Source organism: Oncorhynchus mykiss, chromosome 25 (genome assembly GCF_013265735.2).
Source record: "Oncorhynchus mykiss isolate Arlee chromosome 25, USDA_OmykA_1.1, whole genome shotgun sequence".
Classification (NCBI taxonomy): Eukaryota; Metazoa; Chordata; class Actinopteri; order Salmoniformes; family Salmonidae; genus Oncorhynchus; species Oncorhynchus mykiss.
In genome coordinates this window covers 24,675,306-24,696,700 of record NC_048589.1, presented here as the reverse complement: position 1 = coordinate 24,696,700, position 21,395 = coordinate 24,675,306, and the positions used below count along the sequence as shown (strand labels likewise).

General features: G+C 41.5%; 1 long non-coding RNA gene across 3 annotated transcripts in view; it reads left to right on the top strand.

The window, feature by feature from the left end:
* Window positions 1-20,523, top strand: part of LOC110505693 — a 33,464-nt gene extending 12,941 nt beyond the window's left edge. The window contains exons 3-5 of one of the 3 annotated variants that reach the window (XR_005039576.1): window positions 7,447-7,573; window positions 7,651-7,809; window positions 19,689-20,523. This is a non-coding gene — a long non-coding RNA (uncharacterized LOC110505693). The remainder of the gene's footprint in view (window positions 1-7,446; window positions 7,574-7,650; window positions 7,810-19,688) is intronic. The other 2 variants (XR_005039575.1, XR_002470853.2) reach the window with 2 other exon arrangements.
* Window positions 20,524-21,395: the final 872 nt, after the last annotated feature.

Sequence of the window (21,395 nt, the reverse complement as noted above, 5' to 3'; positions counted from 1 at the left end):
CTTCTAAGTCTTTATTTGTCTCCCATATTTATTTTATATGCACTCTGCTCAGCAGAGAAGCTTGCTCTCCCACAAAGAGTTGCGCAACGTCTTCAGCTGCGCTCGGTTCTTGATTAATGACTCAGGATATGTGAATGAAAATATGAAAACACTAGCGAGAACTGCAACAAGTGTTCTGAACTCGGGCCCACGGTAGTGAGAGTTCAATCTCAGACTACAGGTTTCATGCCATATCCCTCCCCCTCAAACCACTGTTTGTCCTTATTTCCCACAAAATCCTCATCTAGTTCCATGTACTTTATGGTTGCCATCACCCACCCTAGAAAAATAGAGTTGAACTCATAGTAAATGTTTTTGATTGTTTCAAGATCACATTAGCTTTCACAAGGAATCCAAGCCCTTCTGCCAGGCAAAATAAGACAAGTTAATTATTTTTAGGACATTAACAATGTGTGATTGTTACTTATTAGCTTGTTAGCTTGATGGGGGGCATGTGGTTAGATGCTTTCACAATGCAATAATTGTGGGTTCAACTCCAAGACTTTAGAGCTCCTAAATACAAAAACATCTAGATTCCATATCTTGCAATGGGTTTAATTCATCTTGAGGACAGATGTAGGATCTTAATTTGGCCTTTATTGTGGCAGGAAAATAATCCCGCAGAAACAGGATTTGAATGCTTAGTTCATAATGTTGCTTGATCGGTGGTTAGGCAATTATCTGGTCAAAATTAGGCTGCATGAAAAGTGGAATACAGTTTATCTAACCTTCTGTTAGTGTGGGTTTTCAGTGAATTTGTAAATCCCGAAGCTCATCTGCATTTCCTGCAGCACAGGAAAATTCTCAGCAACAAAGGATCATCAAATTTAAGATCCTACATCTGTACTAAGTGATACATTTATAGTATGCGGTCTGCGTGTTGCCAGATATTTATTTGTGTTTTATATGTACCCAATTGGATGTATTATGGAGATAATGGATTAAAAGGAATAACAGAAGCAGTGAGTACACTCCTTTACTGCATTTTTAACAGTGGCATATGAACTATCCAACCAACAAACCAATGCCATTTTAACCAGCATGTGGTCATGTAAAATCTCCCAGGTGAATTTTATGAACTTAATAATGTCCACTATTAACCAAAGTGTTAGATGGCTTTAACTTATTGTTCCAAATGCTTTAGCCTAAATGTGGCATGAGCGATGATTGGCAATGTATTGTTATAACACTCCACGGCCTAATGGAAAGAAAGCTTTATGTTCCTCCATAGATTGGACCTGCAGCTCTCTCTCAGCACCCTGTCACTGAGGCAGTTATATATGGAAAGGGCTTCATCTCATTTCAAAACAGAGAGCATTACCAATCCCATGGCCTGAAATTACAGATGTAGGCAAAAGTTACTTCTACTTTTCAGCTGGCCAGGACGCCAGGCTATGCCTACATCATTGTAAGCATGCCAATAAAACCTTGTGTTGCAGTCATAAACTTACTGCAACATAGTGTACACCCCGATTCTCATCCACACTTATACACGTGACTTGCACAATACAAAACACCTACTGTATGAATATATACAGATTACTCTCAAATAATGTCACTCGTCACACGCTACTGATACACACTCAGAATGCCACACTTCAGCTTCTCTCCTATTGGATGGACGGACAGACAGACCACACAGAGTAGCCTTTATTCTTAAACATCTGCTATTCAGCTTTTTGCTCTTTTATCTCACCCTGACAGAAATAAACCCCAACCAGGATAAACTCACCTTTTTTTACCTGTAGGAAGATATTACTCAACCGTACTATAAGCTAAATACAGTTCCTAGCTAGCAGCGGAGTTGACAGTGGGGGCTGATGAGATTGATGGCAAAGGTCAGGGAATGACAGGACGACCATAACGTGGCCACCGCTTTGTCGTCATACGCGATGTTCTTCAAGAGTACAGTGGAAAATGTATTGACATAATAAGAAACTGGTACAGTTGACTATGAAAATAGGTAACCCCGGTGTGATTGGCTTTTACATGACCTTTATGCAGACGCTTCACCAGACGTTGGGCTGGTGCTACCCTGTGTGGGCAGTGACCCATGCTGGACACTGTGTGCCTCCTGATACTATGGACGTGATCGATGGTATATACCGTAATTGCTGGACTATTAAGCGCACCTGAATATAAACCGCACCCACTGAATTATTTAAAAATATTTATTTTGTACATAAATAAGCCGCACATGTCTATAAGCCGCAGGTGCCTAACGGTACATTGAAACAAATTAACTTTACACAGCCTTTGACGAAACACGGCTTGTAACAAAAATTAAACAGTAGCCTACCAAGAAAGTCATTGGTCACTATCTTCCTCCTCCTGTGCACTGAAACCACTGAAGTCATCTCCTTCGGTGTCGGAGTTGAATAGCCTCAGAATTGCTTCATCCGATGTTGGATCGCTGCCCTCTTCAACACGCAGCAGTCCAGCCTTTCAAAACCCGTTGATGATAGTGGATTTTTTTGACAATGCTCCACGCTGTCAGCAGCTCTATTTCCTTTTCCAACAGCCAGATCGATCGCCTTCAACTTGAAAGCTGCATCATATGCATTTCTCAGTTTCTTTGCCATGATGAGGGTGACAAAATGACTACCGTAATCAGAATGATGGGAAGTTTGAGTGCGCTCGATTTACGTCACATTATGTGACGGTGCTCAGTTTTTTGGCGGCATGAATCTTGTGAAAGCGGGAAAAATCCATAAATTAGCCGCGTCATTGTATAAACCGCGAGGTTCAAAGCGTGGGAAAAAAGTAGCGGCTTATAGTCCGGAAATTACGGTAACTAATTCATATCTCTTATTGAAAGTGGTTTGTGCAGCAGGACATTCTATGAGGCTTTATTGCATATCAGCAGCACATCTCCTGACCACTGATGACTGACTAGCTAGCTTTGAAATGTGTACCTCCTTGTAAGCTCACTCGCCAATACTAAAGACAATGCTAAGGATGGCGCAGGAGAAGAGGAATGTGAGGTGAGCTGGACGAGTTAGCTTGAGCCAAGAGGCCTCTCCCTCTCCAGCCCGCACCAGCATATGAGCCCTGTAATATTCATTCATAAAGCAGTGAGGACGTTTTTATTGTGCCTGATACGTGGGAAAGACATTACCAAGGCCTCACCTGTAATAAGTGAAATACCAACCAGATGGAAGCAACAGCTTTTCTGAGGGCCATGAGATGGATGGGACGGTCTAGTTTGGATCTGTCCATCTTGAGAATGACAAAAGACATATCCATCTTGAGGATTTTAAAGAACCACTAGTAACACTTTACTTTGCACCCAGTGTCATAACATGTTATGACATGGTCATTACCGTGTCATAATGTATCTTAACAGCTGACATAACGTGTCATAACCTGTCATAATATGGTCATAACACTGTCATGACGCATATATTTACACCTGTTGTGACATAGATTGTGTTTTATGGCTGGTTATGACACCTACATAAGAGTGTCAAAACCCATATTTATTTACATTTGTTTTTCCCTGCCAAGAAGTTTCCTTTCATTTGAAAGTTTGTTTCTTAAATCTTTTGTTGCAGTAAGGAGTTTTATGACACTGTCATGAAGCATTATGACCATCACTTTACTTGAACTAAGAAAATTCAGTTTTGACACTGTCAAGAAGCATTATGACCATCATAGGCATATCTGGCTTATATGATTATCACGTACATGCCCTTATGTACGTCATCAGTCAAAAAGAGGGTGACTTGTCCTGCTCCTGAAATCTGCTTCTGCATTCATCCCAGTCATCAGCAACAGAGCATTGGGGTAGGTGCATGTCTAATATCAATGTTTGCGCAATTACAATCATAATTGAATATGGTAATTTAAAAAATATATTTCCATCCTGAACATACTGTTGACACTTAGGCTATAGTGTAATGGAATGTTTTGCCCTGTGTGGTAATTTTTGGGGGTTTTGACACTCTTATGTAGGTGTCGTAACCAGCCATAAAATAACACAATATATGTCATGACAGTGTTATGACTGTATTATAACAGGTTATGACAAGTTATGTCAGCTGATATAACATATTATGATATGGTTATGACAGTGTCATGTCATTATGACGTGTCAGTAAGTGTAACCTTCTGTCAGAGTTTCCCCCTGTAGGTACTGTATGCCTCACATGGGCTGTGCGATAACTAGCATGAGTTCTGAAGAAAACTTGAATGAAGCCTTGGTTTCCAGGCATCTCTTCACAAAGCTCAAACGCCTGGAGACAACGTGACTTTGTCAGGTCAATCAGATAAACTATTTTGACCATATAGATGTCAGATTATGGTCATGAACCTAACCCTATCACAATTTTATGGGGGGGGGGGGATTATCAAATGATGTAATACTGTACCAGAGGTAGATGGTCTTGATTATATAGACATTCATGTAACAAAGTGAAGCATTGAACAGTTCCTGTTTTATCCTGAACACGTGGCCATACTTGTCAACTCTCAACTCATAAGTGATTCATGGGACACAAGGCAAATTCTAGAGATATTCAGTAGATACAGTTAACACATTTTCAGACACCCCTGCCAATTTGTAGCATGTCATTTGATCATCAGAGGGAATAAATCAAAACCACTCTGTTCAGACTGGTATTCCAAGGGTGTTTTAAGGGTGCTAGGGATGTTATGATAGGCTGTCACCCCTATCTCAAGATCGACAGAGAACTCATCTTTTGTCCCAAAGCCTGATCTGATCTTAACTACGGTCCTGATTTAAGATGAAAGGTTCAAATTGTTCAGCCGCAAGCCCTATGTTTATCTCAAGTCATGCATCATGCCTTTTCATTTGAGATGCCCTTATCCAGGGAAATCTGCCTACTGTTAATACTATTTGCCGATCTGGAAAGCCATAGCCAATCAATAAATAATATGATAATACTCATAGGAAAGGTTTTCATCTTTAGCTCACAATCTGTGGATAATATATGATTAGAAAGATTAAAACATTTTGTAAAACATCACAGTACAATTGAAAAATATATGGCACAAAACAAACAAGGGTGGTCTATGGTGATAGGTGGGATGGACTGAGTGTGGCTGAGGGTTGGGATTAAAGAGTTTGTTTGGTAATGTATTGTTGTTATATATAAAAGTACCATGTATGTAAAAGGTATAGGTAAAATGTATGTATATGTAGTAAAAAAGCTGTACCAAAAAAAACGTAAGTCATTTGTCCTTTTTTTGTTGTTTTTTAATACTATTTGCCAGGCTAGACCTGCACGCTCATGTGGTCATGCATTATGGCTAGTATTACTTACGAGGTGTGTGGATGACACTTTCCACATCCGCTCGACTCTTACCCTCATCCAACACAGAAACACAAACACGTCTGACATATCGGCTACCTTTCCACCCCTCTTCTGCGGTTTCAATCCAAGCCTTTGGTGACGGACCACCCTGGTCAACCCTTGAATGCCATTGATTTACACCTCGTCAGAGCATTACATTTGCTGAGGGTCAGGGTGGCATCGTAGAGCAGCAGCCTCTGAAACCTCTGGGACGTCCAGGGAAAGGCCTGGCCGATACAGAGAAACAGTATTGATTGGGCCTCCTCTAAAAATAGCTGTTAATGCAAGCACAGGGAACATTCTCCCTCTGCCAACATCAATAAGCCATCCCTGGGTCATGGGATCCTCCAGGAGCCCCAGATCTCATTCATTTTGTCAGAATGAGTTTGCAATGCTACTTTTCACCAGCAGCTTTCCCTCTTTTGATATGACTAAGTTGTACACTGTTAGTGTCCAGAGTACTAAACTATTCATTTCCCTCTATATTTCTGGATCGAACAGCTAAGGTCTAATATCAGGGTTATGGATTTTAACGAGATGTTTTTATGGTGCGTCTGATTCCAATTACGCTCCCTCCACTATCGTTGGTCACGTCTACAGATTTGCGTGATTTGTGCATAGGAGACAAATGGCACGAAGCAGTAGAAATTTCAATAATGACATAATGAATGTCAGGAATTCAACTTTTTTGTTTACTACCACTTTGTGACATTTTGGTCTGATGCCCAGCTTCTCAATCTGATCAAATAACTTCAAGACAACGTTCACTTTATCTTGTTACTTGATCCCTCGTTTTTATATGCAAGGTCGACAACTGTTGGCTACCACTGTGGTACAGATGTTGAACCAGCTTCACAAACACTTTTTGAGGAGGAAGTTTGTGAGCTGAGAGGAAGTATGCACAGTGAAATACAGGACGGAGGCTGTTGCTAATCTCCTTCTCATCTCTTTCTCTCAAAACTACACTGAGATGTGTTCATACCGTGTCCACACCATTGCCGTTGTTGGCATTTGTCACATTATTCAGAGGTCCTGAAGTTTTGCAAATGTAACCACACCCAAATATTGAGGAGAGAGTTTAAAAAAAGAGCCTCCACCTCCCATGTTGCAATCAGTAACACCACAAGTGAGGGTCTTTTGACACATAGGAAATCAGTTACCTTTCCCATGGAGGAAAAATGCACCACACATTTATTGCACATTTGTGCAAAGGCTTTAATCGCTTAAAGGGCCGCCCCAGCCTCCTGCCTCTCTCTTGCCAAGAGGATCATTAGGTTGTGTGGGGGAATTTATTTTTTCCATATGTTATTCTTTACTGACCCATTAATCACAATTTGTACTCATTTAGTTTTTTTCCCATTATATTTAAACATATCCTCAACCCCTACAACCTTCCCCACCCTATCCCTATGCTGTCTGAACAGAACGTCTTCGCCAAATTCCGCTCTGAAAGAATAAAACGTCAATCCCTCATCAAATATGTAAAATGGGGATTAATTTGTTCATTCTTAAATTAATTGGAATTTGTATTTTTCCTCCCGCTAAATCTCGATCACCATAGGTAGACACATTCTACACTTCCTTCAGCTCTTTCTTGCCCTCTCATCATCTCGCCATCTCCTCGCTCATACCCTCTCTTTAATCGTAAAAGGTTATTGTATTTGACTGCTCGGCGCAAGTAGGGAAATGTTAACCTCTTTCTTCGAAACTTTGTTCTGGGGCTAGATTTACAGGATTATTTCAATAAAGTAGAGCTAAATAGCTTTGCAAAAAGATTACAGAAATGAGATCAAGATGTATTTGGAATACTTCCCAACTTCGATTTCCCTTTGGATGGTCTTGTTTTAATTTTGTTTTCAAAGGATCCTGATAACTGCTAATTTGAGGATATCAGCAAAATGAAACAGTGAATATTACCATAACATGTCCCTACATATGTTGGGGTGATCCATGTGCTGGTGCTGACGAATGTACATGTGTACAGAGACATTGATGAACAATGCTGCTCTCATGTCCTTGATCAGGGTGATGGCGAAATAGATGTCATACTGATGTAATACTGAATACTAATGATGAACCTTGATCTTTGCAGACTGAATGGAAGGATGAAGCACAAGCTGGTCTTCCTCAGTGAGCACATTCCCAGGGACACTTGCCTGGTCCTAATGGGTCACTCCGTCGGCTGCTACATCATCCTGGAGATGTTGACGTTGGTGCAGGTGAGACCCCACTTTGGATTAAATACTATGGTAGAAGTGAAATTGTGAAATTGTAGTGTAACATCTATCATATCGAGATTTGTCAGGCTTTAAAGCGGCAATCAGCAGTTGAAACAACAACAAATCGAACTACCCACCACCTTTTCCCTAAAACGACCCAGTCGGGGGAGAAGGGCCTTGGTGTAACGGCAGATCTCCTCTGAAGAGGAGTAAGGATCGGACCAAGATGCAGCGTGGTAAGTGTTCATGATGATTACTTTAATAAACAAACTGAACACTATAAAATACAAAACAATAAATGTGAACATGAACGAAACCGAAACAGTACCGTGTGGCGACAAACACTCACACGGAAACAAACACCCACAAACCAACAGTGAAACCCAGGCTACCTAAGTATGATTCTCAATCAGAGACAACTAACGACAACTGCCATACTAGGCCGAAACAGAAACCAAACATAGAAAAACAAACAGACTGCCCACCCCAACTCACGCCCTGACCATACTAAATAAAGACAAAACAAAGGAAATAAAGGTCAGATCGTGACACTTGGTCACTGACAGAGCTCTAGAGTTCCTATGTGGAGATGGGAGAACCTTCCAGAAGGACAACCATCTCTGCAGCTCTCGACCAATCAGGCCAGATGGAAGCCATTCCTCAGTAAAAGACACATGACAGCCTGCTTGGAGTTTACCAAAAGGAACCTAAAGGACTCTCAGACCATGATAAACAAGATTCTCTGGTCTGATGAAACCAAGGTTGAACTCTTTGGCCTGAATGCCAAGCGTCACATCTGGAGGAAACCTGGCACCATCACTACGGTGCAGCATGGTGGTGGCAGCATCATGCTGTGGGAAGGTTTTTCAGCGGCAGAGACTGGGAGACTAGTCAGGGTTGAGGGAAAGATGAACTGAGGAAAGTACAGAGAGATCATTGGTGACAACCTGCTCCAGAGCACTCAGGACCTCAGACGGGGGCGAAAGTTCACCTTTCAACAGGACAACGACCCTAAGCACACAGCCAAGACAATGCAGGAGTTGCTTCGGGACAAGTCTCTGAATGTCCTTGAGTGGCCCAGCCAGAGCACGGACTTGAACCCGACCGAACATCTCTGGAGAGACCTGAAAATAGCTGTGCAGCGACGCTCCCCATCCAACCTGACAGAGCTTGAGCGGATCGGCAGAGGAAAATGGGAGAAACTCCCCAAATACAGGTGTGCCAAGCTTGTAGCGTTATACCCAAGAAGACTCGAGGCTGTAATCGCTGCCAAAGGTGTCTGAACAAAGTACTGAGTAAATGGTCTAAATACTTATTATTATTATTTTTGAAGTACAATTGCCAAGAAAAATCCTAAAACCTGTTTTTGCTTTGTTATTATGGGGTATTGTGGGTAGATTAATGAGGGGAAAACTGTTTGGTGTATATGGGCTCTCTGAGCATTGATGTCCATCTAGTTGCCTCTGTTCTATGGCACCCTACTGTCCCGTGAGGGGATAGGCTGGTCCCAGGGTGGTAGCTTGGCATGTTACAAAGTGCAGTGAGAACACTGCCTCAGCATGGGAGAGGTGCATGTTCGAGAAGGCATGTGAAAACACCCTAAACTGAGATTGGACCCTTGTAACCCTCCCATTTCGGACGCCACATTAAAGGTTAACGGATTGAATAACGTTTTTTTCTGGGAGGCATTTCCTCTCTCACTCAGACAAGCTTTTCATCATTTTTATTTTCTAGCTCTTATTTTTTTTTTCACTGTTTTTTTGTGTTGTTTCTCTTGTTGGCAGTTCCTCCTCTCTGTGGGGTTCCTTCCTCTGTTCTATGTGTAGAGATCAAAATATAGAAGCATCGGCAACCGCTCTGTGTAATCTTAATTGCTATCTTTAACATTTTCCTCACAGAAATAGAGCTTAATGATATGTAGGCCTACAGTAGATCTGTAATTGTCAAGGCATGATCACTTATTTGCTGTCAAAGTGCTCAGTCTGAACACATTCGATACATAAAAAGCTAATTCTATCAGATTAATTTATTGGATCTCATGTTACCCAAATAGGCTAACATTTATGCATCAACTTTGAGCTGCATTAAAATCCCTTTCCATCTCTCCTTGAGCTGGTACAGATGTAGGATATTCATTTGAGCCAGTTTGCTACAGCAGAAAAATAATCCTGCAGCAACAGGAAATGTTCATTATTATGTAGATTATAATTAATGGACATTTTTGTTGGGTTTGATATATTTTTCATTCGGTCAAATCAAGTCTGGATATTACAAACTTTATAAGCCTTTTTAAAACTCAAATACTTTACAAGGATATCCTTGTCTCATCACACACCAGCGACTCCTGTGGCGGGCTGGGCGCAGTGCGTGCCAACCAAGGTTGCCAGGTGCACGGTGTGGCTGGCTTCCTATTTGGATGCGCGCTGTGTTAAGAAGCAGTGTGGCTTGGTTGGGTTGTGTATCGTAGGACGCATGACCTTCAACCTTCGTCTCTCCCAAGCCTGTACTGGAGTTGTAGCGATGAGACAAGATAGTAGCTACAAACAATTGGATACCATGAAATTGGGGAGAAAAAGGGGTAAAATAAAAAATAAAAAAACATATTATAAAAAAAAGAAATAAAAAGAAATAAAAGAGTGATCAAATTAAGATTTTACATCTCAGCCCATTCTGTGGTCCAGCCGGCTCTGCCATATTATTTTCTGCAAAAAAAGAATGAGCAGAAAAATACTTCCTTTCCCACTGAAGATTGCAGGCTGCCAAGAAGCAAACACAAGCGATTATGTCCTGTAACGTATGATGTGTGATAATCAGAAACTCCTGTTCCTTTGTGCCTCAGGTATTTGTGTTGGAATAATGGCTTGCCTTATGGGTTGGGGCACCGGCACGGCCTAGGTAAGCGGTGGCAGAGTTTTTAGTGTACTTACTACTTACCAACGGAAAAGGAGGCTGAGTTGAGCTTGTAGTAGGGACCAGTCTAGGGTAAGTTTTTGTACTTCCAGAGCACAGCATCTGGCACGCTGCTTGTCCCTGAAAAGGACATTTGGGTGTAAGGGCTGATAAGACTGTCTAGGTTATGCCCTGGGTTCTCTCCAGGTTCACTAGGCTATAGGCCTTGTGTTTTTAACGTCATGTTCATAGAGGCTTTGTTTGGCATCTGACACAATATGAAGTATAAATACTGTTTGTGTGCTAATATAATGCGTCATATACACACTTAGTGTTCAAAACATTAGAAACACTTTCCTAATATTGAGTTGCACCCCTCATTTTGTCCTTAGACTCAATTCGTCGGGGAATTGACACTACAGTCGTAAGCGTTCCACAGGGCTGCTGGCCCATGTTGACTCCAGTACTTCCTACAGTTGTGTCAAGTTGACTGTACAATTGAAGTTGGAAGTTTACCTTATCCAACTACATTTAAACTCAGTTTTTCACAATTCCTGACATTTAATCCTAGTAAAAATTCCCTGTTTTAGGTCAGTTAGGCTCACCACTTCATTTTAAGAAAGTGAAATAGAATAATTGTAGAGAGTGATTTATTTCAGTTTTTTTCTTTCATCACATTCCCAGTGGGTCCGAAGTTTACATACACTCAATTAGTATTTGGTAGCATTGCCTTTACATTTTTTAACTTGGGTAAAAAGTTTTGGGTAGCCTTCCACAAGCTTCCCACAATAAGTTGGATGAATTTTGTCCATTCTTCCTGACAGAGCTGATGTAACTGAGTCAGGTTTGTAGGCCTCCTTGCTCGCACACGCTTTTTCAGTTCTGCCCACAAATGTTCTATAGGATTGAGGTCAGGGCTTTGTGATGGTCACTCCAATACCTTGACTTTGTTGTCCTTAAGCCATTTTGCCACAACTTTGGAAGTATGCTTGGGGTCATTGCAAATGGGCCTTCCAAATGGACAACCAAGCTTTAACTTCCTGACTGATGTCTTGAGATGTTGCTTCAATATATATACACATATTTTCCTACCTCATGATGCCGTCTATTTTGTGAAGTGCACCTGACCTTCATGCAGCAAAGCACCCCCACAACATGATGCTGCTACCCCCGTGCTTCATGGATGGGATGGTGTTCTTCGGCTTACAAGCCTCCCCCTTTTTCCTCCAAACATAACGATGGTCATTATGGCCAAACAGTTCTATTTTTGTTGCATCAAAGCAGAGGACATTTCTCCAAAAAGTACAATCTTTGTCCCCATGTGCAGTTGCAAACCGTAGCCTGGCTTTTTTATGGCAGTTTTGGAGCAGTGGCTTCTTCCTTGCAGAGTAGCCTTTCAGGTTATGTTGATATAGGACTCGTTTTACTGTGGCTATAGATACTTTTGTACCTGTTTCCTCCAGCATCATCACAAGGTCCTTTGCTGTTGTTCTGGGATTGATTTGCTCTTTTCGCACCAAAGTACGTTCATCTCTAGGAGACCGAATGCGTCTCCTTCCTGAGCGGTATGACGGCTGCGTGGTCCCATGGTGTTTATACTTGTGTAGTATTGTTTATACAGATGAATGTGGTAACTTCAGGCATTTGGAAATTGCTCCCAAGGATGAACCAGACTTGTAGAGGTCTACAATTTTGTTTCTCTGTCTTCGCTGATTTCTTTTGATTTTCCCATGATGTCAAGCAAAGAGGCGCTGAGTTTGAAGGTAGGCCTTGAAATACATCCACATGTACACCTCCGATTGACATAATTTATCAGAAGCTGTTTAAAGGCACAGTCAGCTTAGTGTATGTAAACTTCTGACCCACCAGAATTGTGATACAGTGAATTACAAGTGAAATAATCTGTCTGTAAACAATTGTTGTAAAAATTCCTTGTGTCATGCACAAAGTTGATTTCCTAACCGACTTGCCAAAACTATAGTTTGTTAAAAGAAATTTGTGGAGTGGTTGAAAAAACGAGTTTTAATGACTCCAACCTAAGTGTATGTAAACTTCTGACTATATCTGTATGTCCTTTGGGTGATGGACCATTTCTTGATGCACATGGGAAACCCAGCGTGTGAAAAACCTTGATACACACAAACTCGTGTGCCTGTTACCTACTACCAAACCACATTCAAAGGCACTTCAATCTTTTGTCTTGCCCATTCACCCTCTGGATGGCACACATACACAATCCATGTCTCAAGGCTTACAAATATTATTTAACCTGTCTTCTCCCCTTCATCTACACGTATTTGAAGTGGATTTAACAAGATTGAAGTGGATTCAATGAGGATCATGACTTTCACCTGGTTAGTCTGTCATTGAAAGTGTAGGTGTTCCTAATGTTGTGTACACTCTGTGTACACGCCCCAGGTAAATAATGTTCCTACATTTATTTACATTTGAAATATTTAAGTTGGACAAAAGTCACTTTCATTTAAAAATAAATGTTTTTCTGACATAATTACTAAATGTTTAGTAAATACAGAGTAGAGTACATAATTATTAGTTATTTCACCCCTTGCAAAGTAATATAATCTGAAATAATGTAAAACCAAATTGACACGAGCACAACTCGCAAACATATGTTCAGTAGAGGATTAACAGTATAATAAACACACAACTTTACTGCACCACCAACTGGTTTGTGTAATGAATTTCGGATTTAGTCTGTTTCTGAAATGACAAGGAAGAACGAAACCCCATCTAGCCTGTAACACCCTCTCAGCCCAGATCTCATCCATCACAATGGTATAAACACATTAGTCTCAGTGTGTATTCAACAGGAGCCTAAGCTTCAGATAACACTAAGCCTTCCATATTCATTTGCAGTTCAACATGGCAGATAGTGAATATATCTAGCCAACTAATAAACCAAGGTTTACAGATGGTAGCTTTCACCTGTATTCACCTGGTCAGGTTGTCATGGAAACACTCAGTCTGATCTTCCTGGCAGCACCATCCGGTTCTCCTTACAGGCACAGAGAACTGAGTCGCAAACAAAGCACTTTAGAAGCCAACTCACTTAACCCTATCTCTTTCCAATCTCTGTACCTGTCATTTGGACACATGCACCATCTCACATTGACTCGACAACAGATGGCTTTCCGTATTGCTTATACAGTAAGTATGTAAGTAAGGAGTCTCTGGTGATTCTCGAGTCAGAGGAGCCTTCTTAATCTAAATCATTTTCAGCTTTGGGGCTGGCAGGTCTAACTGGAATTCCATTGATGTGAAAGACAGGTTAGACCCTGTTGGCTCGAGAAAGCCATCAGATCATGTTGTATACATACAATATGACTCTAAAGAAACCAGCTGTCTCAAAATGTGTTTAGCATGGCAGCTCTCTCTTCCTACCACCTTTGACCACAAGGGTTGTTGTAGTCATAACATTGACTTTAAATGGCAGAAATGGAGAGGGTTTTATCCTGACACTTGGCACAGCACAGCAGGTTACAATGAGCCAAGCCTGTGTTTGAAGTGGCAAACCTCACACTGTTTCCACAGTGGCACGTTGGTTCAATAGAGTGGCCTACGCTGGCTCTTTCTGGCTGCCCCTCACTGGAGTAAAAGCAGTAATTCACGTTAGAATGATGCCACCTGTCAGAAGACAATGATCTCTACTGTACTTTGACATCGGTCTCCCCCGAGACCGTTGTCCAAGGCCAAGACTAAGAGCACAGCTGCCAAGAGACTGCATCTTTGAATGGCAGGAAAGGCCAGATTCAAACCGGCCTGTTGAGTATTTATGCATTTGTTTACTGCCTGCCTCCATGTCGAAGGTGTATGCTACTGTGCAAGTACTACTGGGGTTTTGGTTGCCCAAGCTTCAGAAGCAGACAGTGGGGTGCAGTAGCAGGGAATAGCTGGAACACTGCTGGAGTGCAGGCATGAAGAGCTAAAAGCCTGAGGGGTCAGGGGAAATATACCACAGGAATGTAGCCTTGCAACCCACTGCAACAGGGGGTGCTAGAAGCTGTGAAAACAGTGGACACAAGTAGTTCATGGGCCATATCAGTGGACTAGAGTGTATATTTTAGTCTACATTTATGTGGGTTATTACCTGCAATAGATCAATACTGTGTGTTCTGTGTGCATGGGGTTAAACTTCCTCTTCACTGCGACGGATTTCTGTCATATGGATTCTGGAGAAGTCGTTTTTGAGATCAGTGTAGATCCACAATAATACTTTCCTGTGGGTTGGGGCTGGTTTGGAGATTACATAGCCTAATACAGAAGCATGTCTGTACTACGAAATACATTCCCAAAGAGATTTATTCTCAAATATTTTATTTTCTCTGTTAAGCTGTGTGCAATGAACTGACATGCATGATTGTTGCTGACACTTTGATGTTCAGATGAAAGGAATTAAATAAATCTATCATGTGCACAACTGCTGCTCAACTTAAAAAGCTATGTGTAGCCTGCTGTAGCTGCTGGCAAAGTAATTCAAAGCCTATACTTGATCAATCAGATGAGGATACAACTTTCCATTGCTACCAGTTTTGCTATGTAATGTTGTCATTCAAACAATCAGACAACCCCATAGTAGAGTAGTTTACCTATTTACCTAGTCGACTTGTTGTTGTGTGTTCTATGCAAGATGAATATGCCTCTCAAGCCGCATTAATGTTGCAAGAGTCATAGGGAGCGAAACATGTATTCTGACAAGCAGTTATTGCACAACAATTCATAATTCAATCCCTGGAAAGCACTTTTGAATGCATTTTAGTCCTTTGTAAAAAAAGAGGGTGGTCCCAGTTTTCCATTGCTATCACTTTTTTCTTTACTCCTTCAATTCTTTACTCCTTCAATTGCGTGAGTGGCATCATTTACAAATGCAGTTACAACCGGAGTTTCAACCATGGTTTAGAAGCAGCTGCGCAACAGCAGTAATGGTTTGTTCGTGAACGAACAACCCTTTTTGAACAAGACCTTTTTGGTGAAAGAGCCTTTTTATTTGCCTCCCTGATTTGCATACTGTTACTATTCATTTTTGAGCTCCGGACATCGATTAGTCGCAGATGAGTTATAAAAACATTTTCTGAAGATGGTAATTCCTTAGTGCAGGAACAATATAGGGGGGAGAGAGCCTCATTCTAGTCCACGCAATTTTTTTCCAGTGCGTTAAATTTAGTCTTACATTTTTTTTGCAGGCCATCTAATAATTTGGTTAGGTACAAATATATTTGGACTCACATTTCATGACCTGACATAATAGCTTATGGGAGAGAAATTACTATCCAATTATCTAGCAACAGCTCTGGTGGACATTCCTGCAGTCAGCATGCCAATTGCACGCTCCCTCAACTTGAGACATCTGTGGCATTTTGTTATGTGACAACTGCACATTTTAGAGTAGCCTTTTTTGTGTGTGTCCCCAGCACAAGGTGCAACTGTATAATTAATGGTCATGCTGTTTAAAAGGCTTATTGATATGCCACACCTGGATGGATTATCTTGGCAAAGGATAAATGTTCACTAACAGGAATGTAAACAAATTTGTGCACAACATTTTAGCAAAATAAACTTTGTGCTTATGGAACATTTCTGGGATCTTTTATTTCAACACTTTACATGTTGTGTTTATATTTTTGTTCAGTATATTAAAAAAAGCATGAGCTGGCGCACACCCAATACATTTACTGTGAACTTGTATATAGAGTGCCACTCTCTTTATTTATATTTATAGTGTTTAGTGTGTAAATACATTTTTTCCCCAGGAGAACAAAGCAAGGGGACTGGAATTGGCCAAGCTCGCAGTTTAATAAATTTACAGAATGATCCTCTTTCCCTAAAAGTATTATAGTCGTGACTTTCTTACATGAAAAGGAAGGTTAATTTGGCCCCAGACAATCGATCTGAGGTCGACTTAAGTTTCAGTCATGGGATTTATTTTTGCTTTAACCCCTGTTTGTGCTTACAGTATGTACATTCTAAATTCTATTTAGACTGAACTGTGTTTTTAATAGGCTACATTGTTATTTGTGATTTAGCACTGTTTGGAAGAACATTGGATATGATATGCCAAAACGGTGATTTCACTGGTGCCCCCCCACTGACTTTATGTTCCTCTCCAGGGGTCCATTATCAGGCCAGGCAGACAAAAGCAGATTGGCAGAGAAATAAAGATGGACACAGTGGAAAAGCACTTTTCATCTAAATAAACAGACAAGTGCGAGGGAAGGGGGGGGGGGGGGGGGGGGATTATTGGATCTCTGGACCTAATTTTATATGTCTGTAGAGGAAGAAGATGTATGACATCTAGCTTATAGGCTATGTGTTGTCAAGCAGGGTAACTGACACAACAACCTTCCGTTTCGTCTTCTGTATCCTCCGGAACTTGTAAATTGGAACTTGTTCTAATCAGAAGGAATCTGCTGCCCCCCTCTTTAATAATACCTTTCCTGATTACTTTAATCAGAATACTAAAGTAATGCATTTCCAAAAAACTGGCAAAATTCCCAAATTCTGGTGTAGTGAGGCTCCAGTTACGAGGAAGTTGATATTCCGGTCCACACAAAATGCCACATCCTTTTCTCTTCAGTGCTGGGCCCTAACCTGAGGCAATGATCACGCTGGTCTGCTGGTCCACATTCACTCTCTTTTAGCACCCTGCTTTGAACGACGGCATGAAAGAGGGAAAGAAAGGAAATCCAGCGTGTAATCAACGTTTCTAACTGTAGAGTAGAGTTTCCTGTTAAAGAGACTTTTAATATTTTACAGCCCTTAAATGTGTCTATAATGGTGTTAATAGCCACATTGTTTATTAACAGCCTTTTAGTGCAAGGTAGGCATTAAGCCAATAGTGAGGAGAAGGGGATGGGGGGTATACAGTACATAACCTGCATCCGACCCACACCCGGCACTATAATATTGGGACCGCAGCGCAACCCGCTGTAAGGAGAGACTGCTATGGCAACCCAACCATGTCTGCATAGAATTCAACCACGACCAATTCGCTAACCACTAATATCATAAATATTATAACAGCCAGAAGCCTATACCTTCCCATGAATGTGCCTACTCTAGTTCGTGCCACTCTCAAATGGCAGTAAAATTACTTGATTTGAAAAAGGTTGAGAATCCCTGTGATAGCCTAAGCAATTGTGATAAATCTCATGTGGTGATTAATAGTAATTCACAAGTATAATGCATCGTTGAATTTCCCTTAGAAACTATGGTGTGATGACAAATGTTGGCAAGGCGTCAACACAAGCCGCCTGGAAAGACGTCTGGTTTGGGATGCCCTATGGCTGGGGGGCAGTATTGAGAAGCTTGGATGAATAAGGTGCCCAGAGTAAACTGCCTGCTACTCAGGCCAAGAAGCTAAGATGAGCATATTATTATTATTATTAGTAGTAGATTTGGATAGAAAACACTCAAGTTTCTAAAACTGTTGGAATGATGTCTGTGAGTATAACAGAACTCATATGGCAGGCAAAAACCTGAGAAAAAAATCCAGCCAGGAAGTGGGAAATCTGAGGTTTGTAGTTTTCAAGTCTTTGCCTATCCAAGATACAGTGTACAGTCTTTAGAACCTTGTTTCAGGCTTCTACTGTGAAGGGGGAGCGAATGAGAGCTGTTTCAATCAGGTGTCTGGCAGAAAGCCATGACCTCAGTCTCGCGTGCGGCCGTGAGAGCGACCTGCATTCCATTGCATTTCTAAAGACAAAGGAATGGTGTGCTTTTTCCGTAAAGCTTTTTTGAAATCTGACATAGCGGGTGCATTAAGGAGAAGTATATCTATAAATCCATGCATAACACTTGTATCTTTTATCAATGTTTATTATGAGTATTTCTGTAAATAGATGTGGCTCTCTGCCAAATCAAAAACACAGCTAGCACTGATTTAGACCACTGCGCCACTCGGGAGGCCCAACTATGCATAGACAATAAACAGCAAGTAGCAGCAGTGTAAAAACAAAGGGGGGTCCATGTATGGTGCCTGCCACCGGTTATGAATTTTATGTATAATGACTAAATTATGTATACATTTAAAGTAATGATAGGACTATATCTAATAGAATTCTACCCTGTCTCTGTTTAATGATGAAGAATGTTTATCCATAAGAAACAGGAACTGTGGCAGACAACTTGTGACCACTGTGGAACTGATAACAGGGAAGGAAGTCTCCCCATCCAGGGAGGGGAGAAACCTTGGGTTTGTAGTAGATTGTATAACAGGTGGCAGGATGGGATAAGCAATGTATGAGTAGATGAAGACTTGTAAACTATATTGTTATTGTCTGAGAGGAGGAGGGACATTTATGACGAAATGAGATGTATATAAACCAATGTACAGGAAATGATAAGCAGAGCTCTCATAAATAAACGTTTGCTGACTATTGTAGACTGGCCTCTGTCTGTTTCATTTCAACAAGAACCTTACAAATTCTTGGTAACAGACCGAGTAGTTTAATTGAAGTTCAGTTTATGAACATTGAGAACATAATTCTCTTAACACCGGTCTGCTCGCTTTTGCCAGTTATTGTCAGGTATGTGGATGATCGGGGCTTTATTCAGGAACGTTTCTTGAGCTACTTTGATATTAGTTTTTTTTATTTAACCTTTCTTTAACTACGCAAGTCAGTTAAGAATAAGTTCTTATTTACAATGACGGCCTACCCCGGGTCAAACCCTCCGCTAACTCGGACGATGCTGGGCCAATTGTGCACCGCCCTATCAAACTCCCGATCAAGGCCGGTTGTGATACAGCCTGGGATCGAACCTGGTCTGTAGTAACTCCTCTAGCACTGAGATGCAGTGTCTTAGACAGCTGCTCCACTCAGGAGCAAGTGGGTGAGATGCGCAGTGCATTTGACTTTGTGAATTCTGAGATGTCTGATTTTAACTTCATTGAGAAACCCAAACCTATGATGTCACTGCTGTAATGGAATGTATCTGCTATTTGTATTTACAACTATGTCCTCTTCTGGTTCCTGATTTAAGAGGTGATCTCAACTACTAGTGTCAACTCTCTCCTGACATGAACTAAAGCTGCGTCTCATGTGCTCTCTCATCCACTAGCACATTGAATGTTTCCTCTCCAAGCACTGAGTAGACCTGTCAAACACATACACAAACACATTATTACACATACATGATTTTACTCCTTGCTTGGACTAACTCATTCTTGTGTCTTTTGTCTAAATGTTGTTTTGTTTTTTTGTCTTTCCAGTCAAATCCTGTCCTGCCTTCAGTAGAAGAGTTGAGCTGTTCTCCAACACCATCCATCCAAGATGTGCCTGTCCTGCACTGAAGCATATGAACACCTCGACCCCTGTCCTACACTTAAGTCAAGCCTCTGAACACCTTAACTCATGGCCTCATACCCTCATTCAATCACTGCTGTGATCCCTTCCCAACACTTTGTAAGTAACCCTCTCATTCCCATTCCCCATAATGTTGTACTATTAGTGTATTTATTAAATGCTTTAGGTTGAAATAATTAGTATTTGACGATTTGTGAAAGCACGCGTTGTCGTCTCAGTGCGGTCCTCTCTGTGGGTCTCTATACCGTGGGTCTCCCATCCTCCAATCAAGTCACCAGCCTCCACTGACTTACCTAACCCAATAATTTGGCAATTGCATTGACTGCATTAGCGAGCAGTTTATACAAGCGGGGGACTAAAATGTCCCTTGAGCCTCATGTTTGACCCCTGCTCTAGAGGTCCTCGATACAATGGAGAATATTGATGGCTTGTTGACTGCTTGGGTGGGCTCTGGCAAATTTTCTATCTGGATCGTTTTCATCTGCCTGATGGGAATATTACATTTTACAAATGAATAAATAAATACATTTTGAGACATTTTCATATGCCTTTGTTGTTCATCTAGATGATGATGGTGTTTCTATAAAGCAATAAAAACCTCTCATTACCTTTCTCTGTCTTCAGGATTATAGATTAAATGGTGAATTTCACCACAAGTGTGCTGTCACCAATCTACCTGTCATCCCCACATGAGTTCAGCTGGTCCAGCTTTCCATAACTGTACTTTCCACCTGATGTCACTTCCCAGCCGAGACAGCTGACGCACGTAGACATGACACCATATGCCATGGAGACTGGAGAGTGAGCCCTAGGAAGGCTCCATCCTTCCCTATCTCCAGCCCCCTCTTTCCTAGTCAGAAAACCGACAGAGCAGGCGTATAGCAGGGAGTGTGGGCATACAGTATGAATGGATCCTGAGGAGTCCCCAGGCTATTGTTGTCTTATGAGGTGCAAGAGAGGTACGTGAGGAGAGCTTTAGTGCAGCTCTTAACCCACACTGTCACTTAACAACCGCGGCAGGGCTGCACAAGGCTCTCCACACGCTCCGTGGCCAGGTGGCTTGCACACCAACATTTTACGACCGGGGGAACACCTGCTTTCTAACAGTGCGCTGGGTCTGGCCTGGCACTGTGTGGCATGTCAGCCCATTGGACCTCGTTAAAGAGGGTGTTAGGGCGGGCTGGACGCCACTGACCAAGTTCCATGCTGTTCCCAGAACCTTCTGTGAAACTCCCTTCTCTCTTTCCTACTCCTTTCATTTCTCACCTCCAGAACAATAAAAAAGGAAGGTAATATATCTATAAAACGACTAAGGCTGGAAGGTTTAGTCGTTGACAAATTGTTCCTGTTTCGGAAAACCATTTGGTTTCCTTAGTTCCAGGGTAAAGCTGGTCATCTGAGCTTGTGTGTTCTTTACCAAATGTTTCACTGTGTCAGGAGTTTGACTTCAGGAGTTGACACAGGAGTTCAGTAAACACGTGTGTGTGCATGCGTGCGTGTTTTCTTTCACAGAACAGACTGAACATTCAGTCACAAGTGAAGTGTACGTGTCATGTTGGTTCCATCTCTGGTGCAGAACATGTAAAACATTAACCTTCCTGCTCTGTCACATT